Here is a 16,255-nt window from a genome sequence, read left to right as displayed (position 1 = left end):
TTCTTTGGCATCTTTATTCAGTCTTGGGTATTTAAAAGCCCTTGGGTTTATTTATTGTGTTTCAGGACACCTGAATTGACTGCAATGACTGTGATGACAGTTTCACCCAACAGGTAATAATAGTACTTTTGCAACAATATCGTGGATAGTTTCCTTTCTCTGTCTCTTAACTTCATCTTGAAGCTCTTTTTTTTCCATAGCCACTATATTACTTAATGCCTGCATTTTTATTGTTGTGGTTTTCTTTCTACTTTTTCCCCCCTTTTTAGCTCTACTTCATTCTTTCCCTGTTCTTCATTTTTGCTTAGTCTAACATTTATTGTGGTTTATTTTTAGGATACATATATATTTGGGGTGGAATTATAATCTGAACATTTATATACTGAGTTTATGTTTTTGTTGGAAAATATATAATTGACGACTGTTCTTACTCTTCTGAGAAATGCCAATAACAAATGGCAGGCTCCAGTTCAATGAATCCTCTACTGCTTTAACAAAACAAAACACTGAAAGCAGGCAAAGAAAGTACAATAGGATAATTTTTTACAGTTTATACTGGGGTCAAAGATATTGCAAATATTGGTGTTTGAGTTTCACATCTGTCATAATATGCTGAAATACCATTCAGATGTCAATAACATTTTTCAAAAAACATGGAAAAGATATACTGTAAATAATCACATTGAAAGGAAATAACACACTTGAAACTGGAAATTCCTTTTTTTACTTCTAGGCAGATTTCTCAGTTTATTTTGATCTTAAAGAGATCTATCACCTTTTAAAGTACAGTACTAATAGCTGGGTTTGTTTAGCTGCCCTTTTCCCACACACATATGTTCTTGCAGACTAACACCTACTGATACACTTTTCAAACCCTTTAATCCCCTCCGATTCTCAAAGTGCTCTTCTGTCTTCATTTCTGAATGATGGTCACAAAGCATGAAGCCTTCTGGAATAAATATAGTTTCTGAGTGCTAGTTCACAGGTTTCACTGCTGTTTGAGCATGTGTGCAGATCCAAAATCTTGCTTACCTAAAAAAAACCACACAGAGTTAATATTTCTCTGAAAATGGATTATTATTTGCCAAGACCAATTGTCTTTGAAACCTAATGTATCAGGGTGGGATTCAAAAGAAGTGTTACAGAGTGAATGACTGAGTCACAACAGGCACATATTTAAAGGGAGGTACCCACGTGAGCCAAAAGGGCACAGCAATACACAGGCACACTGAGGTGACATTATTGGCACCACTAGGAAAGTCCTTACTTTTGCCTTTGCTACATTAATCCACACTGTTTATTTTCTCACAACTGGTACTTTCTATTAGATGCAGAACATCTATCATGAATTAGTTGTTTCAAAAAGAGATGACTGGCAAAGGGGGAGTTTGTTGAGTTTTAGAAAGGGGTTGTTTATGTATTTGTTATCTTACAACTGGCGAAACTCCAACAGCTATTCTCCAGAAGTTTCATAAGAAACATTCATATGGGCAGGAAATCTACTGGCAAGAAACAGCAGATAAAAGAGTCATGTACTGCTGAATGAGAGTTTTGCACCTGCACATTGCTTAAGCTGGAGAACATGCTATTAATATAATAACAATAGCATAATCAGTAGGATGCGTAGTCATCTACCAAGATTATTTCATTTCGAGACTTCATGGTCACTTTTGGCATTAGTGCAAAACAAGGAGTTGAATCAACTTCAAATGTGCACTAATGGAAAGGGGAAAAAATAAACCATGCTTAAGCAATTCCTATCAGGATATCATGTTCAAAATTAAGACAAGAACTGTGTCATTGAGCCCAAACCAATCTACTGGATGTTCAAGGACACCAGTGGGATTACAGGCAGAGTTACCCAGTAAATAGGGGTCAGAGAAGTCCTGCTTCAGACTCATTCACTGGATTCTGTTTTATTTCTCCTTTATGGAGAAACTTTTTATTTTTTTCCCCTCTGGGTCATTAAACTTAGACTAGAATGCAGCTGTTCAAAAAACTCCTATGGAACACTTTTTGGGGTCAGGATTTGGTAATTCATAAAAATATTTCCAATGAATACCAAAACACATCAAAAAGTTTCAAAACAAGTGTTGTCCCAGTTTTGAAACCTGGAAGGCCTGAGGTCTTTAGTTCAAAGGTAGACTACTTGGTGGGCCATCCTGCAATGATAGGCCATCAATCCTCTACCCTGGCAGTCGAAAGGTTGAGCAATGGTCTGCCAGCCAAAGCCCTGCAGGCTTCCAGAAGAACTCAGCCAAAATCCAACTGTCCCTGAAAAACCTTAGATTTAAGTCAACTGCCAAGATCTCTCTGAAATATGCCAAACAGCTTTGCTTTTGAGACTGGTTCCATCAGCCTTTCTGTGTAGACGTGTGGAGTTTTTTCCAAACAAATCATTTCACTGCAAAGAAACCATTTTATCAATCTCAGTAATCATCTAGATCATGCAAAATGGTGCACCGTCCCTGCATTTCTCCCTGGATCCATGATGCTGCTTCTGACCTCAGGCACAGAAAGGTCATTCCGGACCCTGGAGATGTGCAATTCAGTCTTCCCATGGTGACCAACACCTCTCCCCTCCTTACTGAGTTTCACCTCGAGCGGTTTCTAAGGAGCCATAAGGCAGTAATGCTCACTGCTTCCCCTGGTAAGAAGGCCGAGACCTGGGCAAGATGTTTCCTGAGGAATTTTGGCCCTTTCCTAGTGGGATCTGAAACACCATGAAAGTAAGAGAAAACACAATTGTGAAGAAATTTCTAAAATCAACTAAAACAATAATACAGAAATATGAAACCTATATTGCTACTTTTTGTGCAAGTATTATGGTATATCTACCCGGAACATAAAACAGCAATTGGAAGAGCCCTATGGGGGAGTGGGGAATGCATTGCTGAAACTTTGCACTACCATGGTACAAGAACTGCTGTCCAGTCACACTTGCTGCCCAGCCCAAGTCTTCCTATGAGATAGATAGGTTTGCCTTCACTGACAGTCAAAGCAGCAACCTACTTATCTGGAATTTTATCCACCAGAAGGCCAAAATACTGAGTGTGGCCTGTGAACTGAGAAGCCACAACGAACCAACATCCCTGGAAAACCATGTGGTGGTCAAAGATTTTCTACTCCTATAGACAAAAATGGTTTAGGGTCTGACCTACAGTGGTTTATTCATACATTTACTGAGTGAGATTTTTAACTAGTCTCCATACCAGATAAACCACTGCTCTCATCTGAATCAGACTTTTATTATGAAGACAGCTAAATCAACATCAGCATCAGTATGTTATCAGCAATGTTTTCTGAGGTTTGTTTTCTCTCCTTTATTCACTGCAAAATCCATTGAGTTGCAAGGAATACTGAGTGGGAAAAGCCATTTTAAATTGGATGTTTGCATTGTCATAGGTTGGCCTTAATGATCTCAAAGGTCTTTTCCAGCCTAGTAGATTCTGTGATTCTGTTTATGATTTAATGTTGTTTGAACAACTAACCTATAAACTTTATCATTTTGCCATTAGAAAGAAGAAATAAAAATTATATAAAACTTGTAAAGGATCACAGAGCTCTCTTTCAGATTGCTGACAGTCAGTAAATGCCTCAAAAATCTCTCCCACTTCTTTACATGCAGATATTAAAATTCAGCAGCCCAGTGAACTGGACTATAAAATCAGCATATCTGGCCCAGAACAAGCACACTTTTTCTTTGCAATAACGTTCTTCGTAGAATGCATTTGTGGGACAGCAGGTTGGCACTGGGCCGTGAAAGGTATTCACCATTTTGTAAAACAAAGCAGCCATGGCTAATCTTTTTTGTTTCAAGATAATAAAAAGAAAGTCTCATTTTGTGACTATAAAAAAAAGAAGTTAAAGTAGTACAGCTATAAGCAGAAATGCAGTCCACTCGTCGTTTAAAGAGCTCCACGCCTACTGTACATAAAATAATACGCTGGTATCATTAGCATAGACAGCTTGTTTTCAATTTGACTGCAGATAATGAAATTATCCCAGAAATTACCATAAAGTGGAACAAATAAACACAAAAGCAAACTCTTTCTTTTTTTTTTATTTTTTTCCCTTCAGCAGCAATGGCTTTCAGCTATTTAGAATGAAAGCAAAGCTTCTGTTTTTCCAGAGCTCCAGTTTGACCTCAAGCAGATAAAGAACATGAAATGACAAACACGCAGCAAAGAGTTACTGTGTCCTTCCCCCCTGGCCTCTGTTTACATTAGGAAATGTACCCGGGGAGGAGGGAAGGGGAGGCAGGAGGGCTGCCTTTCAGCGCCGCGCTCGGCTCCGCTGGCTCCGGCTGGAGCTGGCCCCTGTTTCTGAGTAAGCTTACTCCACTCCAGATGTGCCGCGGCTCCAGCGTGGCTGCCATGTACAGTAAATCGGCATCTGAGGGCTCGTCAATCTGTGGGGTAGAGCAATTGCGGTCTCGCCAGGCCGCCCCACTGGCACAAACAGAAATTTGCGCCGCTGAACTGGAAAAGGAGGAGGAGGAGGAGGAGGAGGAGGGAGAGGAGGAGGAGGAGGGAGAGGAGGGAAAGGGGCGACAGGGAGGGAAGGAGGCAAGTAACGGGAGAGCAGTGTGTGAAAGTTGAGGGGCTGGAAGGTGTCTGCTCCCGGGAGGAGAAGGGGAAGAAATAAACACTAACAGTCAACTGAGGAAATGTTCTTAATGCATTTGTAAATTTACTTGTAAATGTTTTACACTTAGAGAGAAAGGGGAATGCTGCGTATCATTTGGCAATGTTGGCTGTCTATAGGTCCCTGTGGATATACTGCTTTAGTACGACTTGTAACCAGGGCAAGAGAAACATAAAATAGCTGGGGAAACACAGCCAATTAGTCATTACACATAGACTGTAAAAACAAGAGAGGGAGAGAGGAAGAGGCAGAGAAATAAATGCCCCTAGAAAATTTAGTCCCTCTTATTTATGTCCCTGCAACATGAGCATGAAAACCAGAAGCAACGATGCCTTCTAATCAGAGTGCAACTTGCAAACCAGTCAGTGCTCCCATTCAAAATCCTCCAGGATTTCCTGACGCTCACAAGATTTACCTATTTGCTGTCATTGTAAAAAACAAATTGTTTCACTAATCAGGCAGTTTGCTTTGGACCCGACCCCACTTGTACAAACTCCAAGTTGAACGTTCATTTCTGATCTCCTGCCGCCTACGCAGCCATTGCTAACTCAGTTTTAATAGGATGAGAAAATGATCTTTTCTTTTATAGTGGGTTCAAATGAGCTACTCAGCTTCAGGCTGACTGTAGCTGTGTTTTCCTAATCACCATTTTTTTATGGCAATTCTGAGGAGGAAAATGCCTGTTCCCCCTCCTTTCTCTTCCGACAGCGCCAAGTCTAAGAATGTAAATAAGTGTTAAATTGAAACACAGAACAAAAATGGGTCAGATTTAATGTAATTGAGTCATAGTTAAATTTAGGCTGCTTTTATTTGCAAATGTGTGCTTTAACAGCAGTTCTATACAGCATCTCTGGATAGAATGAGATGCCTCATTTATTTATTACTTTTACTGTGGTTGTGCCTGAAATTCTCAGAGAAGGCTCACAGTCCCATTGTGCCAAGCACTCTAAAAGATGAGCTATGCATTTTAAAGACTCTCCTTTGCCAGAGAAGCTATCCTCTGAGTACCATCTGCGTTAAATGGCAGCACCTTAAAAGGACAGAAATATTGTCAGTTGTTCTAAATTTCCAAAAATTGTGAACCAAAGCTGAAAAATCCCAAGGCTGCAGGAAAAAAGTCATAAGATTTTCAAAGAGTATATGCAGCATCCTCTCTTGTCTCCTAATTTGTGAGTTTTCAAACCCTTCCAACATACTGTAATATTATTAAAGTTTCTTTTTTAAAAGGAACATTCAGATTCTTGCAGTACCCCTTGATTTAAGGAATGAAGGCTTAAAAATATCAAATATCACTAGATTTGAAATAAAACTTTAAGACTTGGCAATACAACATACAATTCTCTATGGGACTCAATTTTCCTTAGCACTCCATTGACAGGATGGGGTAGTGAGCTCTCTTCCCTCCATTCCTTTACCTCCTGTAAGGTGTAAGGTGCTCTGATTCTGACCATGAAGAACACATGTAATCATGTACAAATTAATAAAATATGATTATTCCTATGCATAACTTTCATACTGGGTTTTCAAACACTGGACGCACTGAGATCATTCTCTTAGATGCAGGGCAATAGAGAAGCTCAACAAAACCCCAGCAAGCAAGCAAGTAGGAACACATCTGCTACTGAGGATAAGTCCTTGTACAAAGTATACGTGTCATATCATGAGCTCTTCTGTGAGGACCAGAAGGAGGACACTGCCTTCCACTTTTTCTTCACATCCCAGTGTCCAGCCCATGCTTCTGCCAGCCCTCAAAGACAGGTCTCATAATTGCTCTATGCCTTGTATAGTCATTTATGGCAGGACAAAAGGGACATTAAAAAAGTGTATCGGATCAGGATGGCAAGATTAGTATCAAAATGACCTCAAAAACCGTCTCCTTATAGGCTGGCCAAAGCACTGGTAAGTGTAAAACTGGGACTTCCCTCACACAGGCAGAAATACAAACAGGGTGATTGAACAGGTGTTTTCAACAGGCAGAATTTCCACGCAGAAGGGCAACACAGGCCGGTCTCATTAGACAGTAGCTGAATTTAGCAAGGAATGTGACTTTTCCCACCCCATGTTGAATGAATGGCCATGGGGAAATGTGATACTTAGAGGACACGAAGAGCAGCACAGTTCTTAGCTCATCCACCACAATAATGGCACTAATTTGTGAATAAGTGAGCGTAAAGCTGATAATAGTTGTCTGTAAAGAATCGTGTATGATGGTAAGATGATATCAGACAATGCTAAGTGACCATGGAGGAATGTATCTAGAAGCCAGGACACAAAATGAGTGAAGCATGAAGAGGGTGTTGAAATTGAATGGGTGAGAGAGATAGAAACAGCAGAACAAATAATGTGTTCCCTCTTCAGAGAAGTCCCTCTCAGTATTGTGCTCCTAACTCACTAAAACACTGTTCTTCCACTTTACTTTCAGCCGTATTTTTACCATGTAAAATCAAGCCCTTGTTTACTTGTGTATCATAAGTGGACACTCTTAAGCTCAGGTTTGGTGGTCAGAAAGGCAAATCTCCCTGACAAAAGTTTAGAAAGGACAAAATTAACTTATAATCTTAACAAAATACGATGGTATCTTCTTTCTTTAATGGCTCAATTAATGCAAAGTTCACTTTTGCAAGACAGAAGGTTCTAATGAGTCAAGAAAAATTGCTTGAAAAATGAATCATGGTTCATACTTCCAACAATAACTGCCTTTATTCATGCATTAGAATCTTGGATCTACTATTTTCTTTGGGTTTTCTCCTATGCACATTCCAATGCACCTGACAACTGAAGGAAGGACAGTACTGTCCAGCCATTGTGTGGGCAGATGTTGTGTAAATTTCCACAAGAGATTCTGCCAAGCCTTCCTCTTACACAGACCTCTGACACCTGCATTATTTGGAAGGATTAGTTTCTGTATCATTGAATTTCCCCGAGGGACTGAGGCAAGACAAGCAACTGAGAACCTGGCTGCAGAGCAGTCATGCAGAGTAGATATGAACACAATTATCCTTCCCTATTTAAGCAAAATGCAGCAGCCCCAGGTTCCCAGAAAAACAGAAGTGGTTCACCTCATGCATCTCCTAAAGAAGTGGAGATTAACAAAAGTCTATTAAGTATCCTGCCTACAGTCATTTAAAAATACAATAAAATCAAAATAGACTGCAAGAATAGGCTGTGTTGTAATTGCAATTGAATATAACACAAACTGCAAACTTGGCATTTCTGTTGATAAAAAATATATATCAGTAATTCCACTGGGCTTATATATATTAAATTTTTAACATCTCAGTAGCATGGTCTTTTTGATGCCTTTGACACCTGCAGAGAAATTACATCAAATCTAGCAGCCGTATTAGGTAATGCACCAGAGTTCAATGTTCAAAACATCCTGTTCTTTACATAGCCTCCTGTCTTACACAAAAGCAGTTAAAAATAATAGAGCTTGTTCAAGAGCCAGATTTACAAGCTTATGTTCATAGACTTTTAAGGCTCGTCCTGCAAGGCAGTTTTGTTATACCTGTGGACTGGGAAAGGGGAAGCAGGAGAAGGTACATGAGGGAGGAAAGATTTGTGAATGGATTGTTTCAAGCTTTCAAAAAAACAAACTTCAATCACTCTGCATTTATGGCAGTTAATTTGAAAAGCAATATGAATAAGAAGTGAAACTTGTAAGAAATGAGTAACAGAATAAGTACCCTGTAGCTGGACTGGAGATTGATTAAAGTCATGGGAAATTTATATTTGTAGTTTGAAATGTGGAGGTTTGGATCAGCTAATTAGTAAGATAGATACCATTTGCAAAACTTGGATGTTGATCCTGAAGCAGATTTTGAGTTCATCAATCGTTTGGAACGTTTAGAGGAGAGGAAGCTTGGCTCTCCTCTCAAATTTCACACTAGAAGGCTCTAGCTGCCTTCAGTGATGAAAGGAAAAATGAATAGGAGAAAAAAAAAAAAAGGAAAGAATGGCTCTATGTAGGCTTCTACAGCCTTGCTATGTAACATGTACATTGTAATAACCTCAGTGCTGCTGTTACAAAACTATTGCGAGTAATCTGCCACTCCTCACTGGCATCTTGGGTTCCTGTTGTTGTTGGGGGAAATTGGAGCAGAACAATGCAATCCACCAGTGCCTTTATGTTCTTGTCACATTCATGAGTCCTACGACCAATCTTTCTGCAGTCAAGATACAAAGCTATAATTGACTGCTTTATTCTTGTTTTCACAAGCTGTTGAGAGCTGTGCTGTTCTTCAGTCTGTTTATGAAACACTCATTTACACTGGAAAGCAGTGTATTGATAGCACGTTGAACTGGGGATAAAGGGACCTGGCTCAGCAAATCATTGAAGTCTGCTACCAATCCTGGCCTTCGAAGCACTTCTTAGGCATGGATTGTATTTACAGTTACCAAGTCTAAAAACTGTAAAGACCTTCATTCTTGCTTAGTAAGGTTCTTTGAGATCACAGATGAAAAGCACTAGGAAAAAAGTAACAGTAATTTGTACCAAAAAATAACCAGTGCTGCAGAATGAAGCACCAGGTCACAAACAAGTTGAATTTCATACTTCCTTTGAAGGGTCTTCAGTTTGTACCAGATCAGATTTGAGCCCAGCTATTTTGTTCAAACACCTACATACAGTCTATTTGTAATGTATCCCTCATAAAGCTCTTCCTCTTACTTCCTGTGAATAGGAATATTGCAAAACTGCACAGAGGAAGTGGAAGTTTAAAAGCTTTGCAGGCACCAGATGGAAAATGTGATAGGAAACTGAAAAACAAACATTTTGTGTTTTCAGATATATTAATTACACTTCAGAAAAATTAACTACCACTCATATCTTTCCCTCATTTTTTTTACCCGGAACTTTTCATTCTTGTATTAACAGTTATACACTGCAAGGGCTTCTACCAATAAAAATAATAAGAGTCTGGTATATGTTTTATTATCAAAGGCAGCAAAAATTCTTCTTTTATGTAGAGGAAATAAGCCAGAATCAATAGAGATATAACCTGTTGCCTTTATTAAATCACTGCAACTAGACTTCTCATTTGACTTCTACCAAAGTGCAGTCCCCTTTACTGAGATTCTCCGGGTGACTTTTACCAAGGTTTTCTCTGCAGGAAATAGCAGACAAACTCCAGATCTCCAAAAGAATGACAAATAGTATGAAATACAGAGTCTTCCACAAGAATGCCAGGGACTTCATCTCTTATGGACCTGGGAAAGACCAAACAAAATTTACACATGGCCCAAATCCAGACTGGGGTCTGGCATTTGAATCATCCTGGCGTATTTTCAAGCCATCTCACTCTATCCTAGGATCTGCTTCCTTTTCTTTAAGTCATTTAAGCTCAAAAGGTCTTACTTGTACTGTTATATCAGCTGATTTTGAAATTCTTAGCATCCACCAGCAAATCTGGAAACTAGAATTCTTATTTTGCATTGTAATTGTGAAATAAAAATTTGAACATTTTAAGTCTGTAACATCAAATTGTCCTGAATCGTTTGTCTTTTGTATTTACTGACCATTAAAGATCGATGTTGCCCTGTAACTCCTTGCTGATGAACACATTCCTCTGAATACCTAATTTGTGAGAGATTTACACTGTGCAAACGTTATCTACAGAGAGCACTTGATTCTCTCTAAATCAATTAGATATGCCTTTTCAGGCACATGTCTGTTGGAGGCTGACAGAACAGGGTTTTCCTTTTTACCTGAAATGGGGATTCCAAAACCACATCACCTCTGAGAAGCCACGGGGTGGCTTGGAAATAAAATGGTCCTGCAAGGGCAGCCTCCTGTATAATTGAAATGCAATTTAAGGGGTCTTCAGAGGAATTTCTCCAACTCTGGAGGAGGCCAATCAGCAATCTGACCTCCAATAAAGAGAACAGAAGGAAGCTCCCTTTGAAAGATAGAGGAAACTTTTTTTCTTTGAAAAGCATTCTTGGGTGCCGTCTGCTGATACAGTACAGACTTATCTCCTGAGGTCCAGACAAGTCTGTGTTACTGATTATACCAATATACCTCATGTGGTCCTCACTGCCTTTATCTAAGAATGGGAAAATTCAAGGAGAGCAAGTGACAAACAAAACAGAACCCTACCTAACAGAGAGGTTTATCATTAGAAGTGTTCTCAGAGAAATCTTCCTGCATATATGCATATATTAGGAATTTTACCAGTTTATTGCTTGCTGGAAACCATGAGGCTGTCAACAAAAAAAGTGGTAAAATGTGTCTATAAACCTATAAACCTGATGGATACATGTACCAGCAGATAATTGTATTTGCAATAATGCATTGTGTGTGCAAAATGAGCATCTGTTCCTACAGGTATGCATGACTTCATGATGTTCAACAAAGGCAAATATAAGTCCTTCATCTGGGATAGTCTAGAGACCAACTGACTGGAAAGCAGCTTTGCAGAAAAGGACCCAGGATTCCTGGAGGAAAAACTGAACATGAATCAGCAGTGCATCTTTGCAGCATTAAAAGCCAACCTCATACTGGGCTATTTTATTAAGAAAATAACCAGCAAGTCAAGGAAGTGATTATTCCCCTCTATTCAGCACTTGTGAGACCACATCTGGAGTACAGCATCCAATTTTGGGACACTGACAAACTGGAGTAAGTAAAGCTGAGGGCCACCAAGGTGGACCAAGGGCTGGAGTACGTGACTTGAGAGGACAGCTGAACAAGCTGGGTTCTTTTGGCCTGGAAAAGGAAGAGCTGAAGGAAAGGGTCTCAACACCATTGTCACAACTGAAATTATTCAACAAGCTTGTATTAGTACACAGAACTCCTCATTACCATGGCTAGCCTGTGTTCCATCTCACATCAGAAAGAAAGTGCATTCTCTGTGAGTACACAATTTGTGGGACAAAGTGACCCACTGCTGGGGCAGAGTCAGACTAAAGAAGACCTGGAGTCAGGCCAACCAGCACGCCTCAAGCAAGCTAGACCAAAGCAATAAAATAACCAAATCCATCCAAACTACAGTAAAAATTCCCATGACTCAACCGCCTCCGTAGCCTGTCAGCTCTACCTCCCACCTCCACAGCCCTAACACCGGAGCCTAAGCTGACAGATGCTTCAATTCAAACATTGTGGTTATACTGGCCCCCTCCAAGCCCAAGGCCCATATCCATGAATCCTGCTTTAATCTGCTCCTGAGAATGTGTGTATTTTTTGGTCAGAATTTTGGTTGTCTATATCTGGAAAGTTTCACCCACAGTCTTGAGCTAACTGAAGGAAGCCAAAGAAAATTCAAGATGTAGTCATTACCAAAGCTGAAATCCTCCCTCAATGTGACCATTCCATATGTATTTGTACACTGTTTATGTGCCTACCAAACCTCCAGGAACTCAGTCTTCTCCTTAGTTCATTTATAGGAAAGAGATGAGAAAGATTCCATTTCTACAGAATTCCCCAGACAGAATCTACTGCAGAATACATCATTAATAAAGGATTTTTCTATTTATTTGTTTCACCCAGAGCAGCTGGTCAGTCATGTCTCTCTGGGGCTAATACTAATACTTATTATTTCATAAGTCAAACATTTTTGAATAATACTGTCTTGTCCCTTCCATTTGTATTCCATTACATGTGAGTAAGGAATTATGTTTGCATTATACTGTAGAATTTTAAGGGGGAAATATTTATGAAATGTTAGAAAAGGATTGAGCAGTTATAAAAATCCTGATAAACCTTTGTATGAGAGGTTATGTTTCATACTGGTAAAGAAGCAGGCTAAGAATAAATCTGAATCATGGTCATGTGAGGTAAAACTAATGAAAGACAAGCAAGGAAAATTTATTAAAAGCAACAATTAGGGTTTTTTCCCCCTCACAAATCTCAGAGCACTGGAGTGCCACTGAACTCAGTAAGAATCTATTATTGATTTCAGTGAGAAATGCTGGCACACCAGCCTCATTGTCACAGTTGGAGAAACTGAGACACGAAAACATTAAGTGAGTTGCAGGATATTAGCCAGCAAATGGCAGAGCTGGGAATACTACCCAGCTCCCCTGGAGGCAAGTCCATGCGTCATCCACTGTACCACTTCCTCATATTAGAAGACAGCAACACAGCACAAATTCCAGGGATTTTGTTTAATGAGAATGGGAGATGGAGAGATCTGGAGGCTCACCTATAAAGTAGAAGAATGCTGGGCTTGTTTGACTTTATATCCATGTGCCACTACTGACTAAAATATGAGCATGCCTTTGCTCAAATGCAGACTATAAAGGGAAGAGTCAGAGAATAAGGAAGGATCCCATGAAGAAAATATATTACCCAATTTAATTTAAAGATAAACATATAGCAATGCAGATTCTGTGCACTGAGTCAGGAGTCAAGTTTGCAAGTCATAATCAAATGTGATTTAAACACTGTTTCTGCTAAAGCAGTTGAATCAACTAGTTGGTTGATGTAAAAGGAGTACAAAGCAGGGGTCTTAATTTAGCATCAGATGTCTACAAATCCTGTTCTTCACAGATTACTTCTTCTCAGTTTGAAACAGGTGATATCAGGCTCTTTAATAGAAGACATGACTTGTAGCATGATTATTTATGTCTCACCACTGTATGGGTGGCCTATCACTTTACTCCTGGGACAGATGCACCAAGTTTGCAGCTCATTCCAACAAGGATATTGTAACCATTTAAAATTATGAATACAAATCTGTTTTCATGGCAAATACTGTTTGATTATTTCCTCTCACTGGGGTCACTGCTGCACAGGATTTCTTATTTGCCTCCTGTTCTAGGAAGTTCTGCATCCTCAGAAGAACACAAGGAATGGGACAGGACTAAAGACACCAACCTTTCATTGTCTTGCTGAATGGTTTTGTCCCCAGTACCCAGAATGTCAGTACACAGGATGAAAAAAAGCTATTAGTTGAGAAACTGGCCAAGCACATGCTAGTCCCAGGAGTCCTTTCCCTTTGGGCAGCTGGCCATGCCCCTGGTAAGCGTCCCCATGTACTGGGAGAAGAGTGGAGGCAGTACTGGCACTGGCTCGGAACAGACCCGGCCCCAGTGTTCAGTGTGGCTGATGGCTCTGCTCACTTAGTTGTGACTACCTGTGCAGCACATTTTTTCCCAGGTTTCAAATCATTTCACCAAGCTGACTGCTACACATTATTATTGTGATGGTTTTGTGAAAAAGACGAGAGCGGTTATGGCCAAGACTATCTGAGATGGTTGCTAATTTCAAGTGATTCAAATTGAAGGACATGGTAAATCTTTAATATGTTACCTCACGTGAATGGCAGAGCAGCAAGAAGATTATAGGATTCTTATCTTACAGTTCAGCAACCTTTCAGATGGACCACGCCATGATCCAGGGGCAGAAAATTCCTGCTCTTCATTTCACTTCAAACCTTCTGACTTTGTTGATTTAATACAAACATAATCATCTTCATGACTGTTAATGGGAAATAAGTTTTACTGATGCTTCAGACTATGAACATTTCAAACATTTCCTCTGATTTTAATATTTGAAATCCTTCAGCAAACACTTTCTTCTTAATGACATTTTACTCACTACAGTGTTCACACCTACCAGGAGATTCACTTCTGGACTGGGTTTGGCTTTATTGTTTTGATTTTTTAAAAAAAACCTTGCCATCCTGCAGCTGTGTAATATATGACAATAGAGAGTGATAAACACTGCACAGCTGAAGCTGAAAACAAGTTGAGTTAATGGAATGAAGTGAAGGTGATGACACATTTTTTTAACACAGAAAGTCATGAGATATTTTAAACAATATGTTTTAAACATATAAAAAAAAGAAATCCTTCATTTTTCCCTAAAGATTCTCTGGTGGAAAATTAATTCCCACTGGAGAATACACAACAAAAAAAAATCCTAACCTCTATTTAATGACTTCATGAATTCACACAAAGTGGGATAACATTTATGCTTCTAAAATCCCTATGAAGTAGCAGTCTTCCATTCTGCTTGCTAAAATCCTCTCTATTCATGGTGGCTGCTGGAAATTAAAGAGTTAAAATGGAGACCACTGGAAAAGAGTAAAGCATCTGTTACATGCAGCACATTACTTTCTCACTGGGCTTCCCATGGGCCAGTGAAGTTTGGGAACCACTTCTGTAAAGGAAATGTATATGGTGTCAAATTATTGACAGTCCTGTGTGTCAGCTCCATCTCTGCAACTGATTAGCCCCAGAATGACTTTGGCCTCACATAGTTTCTTACACACATTATTTAGTCAGGCTTCAAAACTTAAGTAGGCAACACTGTTATTCCCAGTTTACAGATTCCTAAGTGCAACAGGGTTAACAGCTACTGCAAGGGGACACATTAAAGGAGCATCAGGAGCTGGAATAAAATTCAGTCTTCCAACCCTTGCCCACTTAACCATAATGTCCACAGACTAAACCACTTAGATTAAAAAATAAAAATAAAAATTAAGCTCCTTCTCTGAAACCATGTCCCCTGAAGCCATTTCTGATGCCTAAGTAAGCACTGTAATTTTTAGAGCTACTGTGCACCTGCAGCTTCCAAATAGTTTCCAAAGGTCACCTACTTATCCTAATTTTTCCAAGCCTCAATTTCTTAAATCTTTCAAAACATGGAAAGAATAGCAACCTGTCTCCCAGTTTTCCTGCCCGCTTAGATAAATAAGAGACTTTTCTTTTACTTTAGTAGCTGTAAGTCTTCCCTCCCATATTTTTTTCTTCAGTTTTGAGAGCAATTGTCTCAGGGTGGACAAATGTCTGCTTCAAGAGAAACTGTTGTGCTGAGAATCACTATCTAATCATTACCACCCATGCACTACACAATGCAAACAGTAAAAATGACAAGCAAATGAAACAGCATAAAACTAAAGAAAAAGAAAACAGTACAATTGCCCTAACAGCAATGGCTGGAAATTCATCTTGGAAGCCTTAACTGCTCCTGTGGCACAGAAGCTAGGAGGGATTGTTCTGTGCCACGATGGCATTGCCCAATAACCCATTCTGTTAAAACTAACAGAGCTGGCTAAACTATCCTGCCTTGTGTTCTCTTTTAATTGATTGTTTAGTTTAAAGGGAGGATAAAAAAGGCTGGCTGGCTCAATTTCCTGCTGCTAGGGCAGGAAAAAAAGTACTGATCAGAATATTTCTCTGCAGAATGAAATGTGCATCTCCTGGGTTTTTTGCAATAGCAAAACAAGTTTACATTTCTGTCTCTAATATGATTCTGTCCTCTCAGTCATTAACAGTTCCTTGATCCCTTCTCTTATTCCTGGTCCCTTTATCTTATTTATTGAAACTTGTAATATAAACAGCATTTCTTCACCTACTGTCTTTTTTAATTGTTGGTTGTCTGGAAAATGGCACCAGCGCAAGGTTTCAAGGCATTTCCTCTTCACAGCAGTGCTGTTTCATTCACATGTGATACTCTCGGACACCAGCTATCACTTGGGGCTATCAGGGGCAACTTTGGGAGCCAGACACTGGGTCAGTATAAATGAACACAGTACAGTGTGACCTCAGGAGCATCGGGCAGATTCGCACAAGGCTGAGGATCTGACCATGTGACTGGTTCCAGCTAAAATTACATTCTTCCCCCACCACACACTGGAAAATTAGAGACTGCAGATCTTTCTAA

The 16,255-nt window shown here is 39.6% G+C and overlaps 1 long non-coding RNA gene across 1 annotated transcript; it reads right to left on the bottom strand.

Moving 5' to 3' along the window:
• Positions 1–771: 771 nt before the first annotated feature.
• LOC309576029 lies at positions 772–4,481 on the bottom strand. Its single transcript, XR_014226634.1, has 3 exons — positions 4,340–4,481; positions 2,506–2,713; positions 772–1,032 (listed from the first exon to the last, which is right to left on the bottom strand). It is a non-coding gene; the product is annotated as an uncharacterized lncRNA (long non-coding RNA).
• Positions 4,482–16,255: the final 11,774 nt, after the last annotated feature.

The sequence above is a fragment of the Coloeus monedula genome (assembly GCF_965178545.1).
Source record: "Coloeus monedula genome assembly, chromosome: 1".
Lineage (NCBI taxonomy): Eukaryota > Metazoa > Chordata > Aves > Passeriformes > Corvidae > Coloeus > Coloeus monedula.
This window is presented reverse-complemented; position numbering and strand designations above follow the sequence as displayed.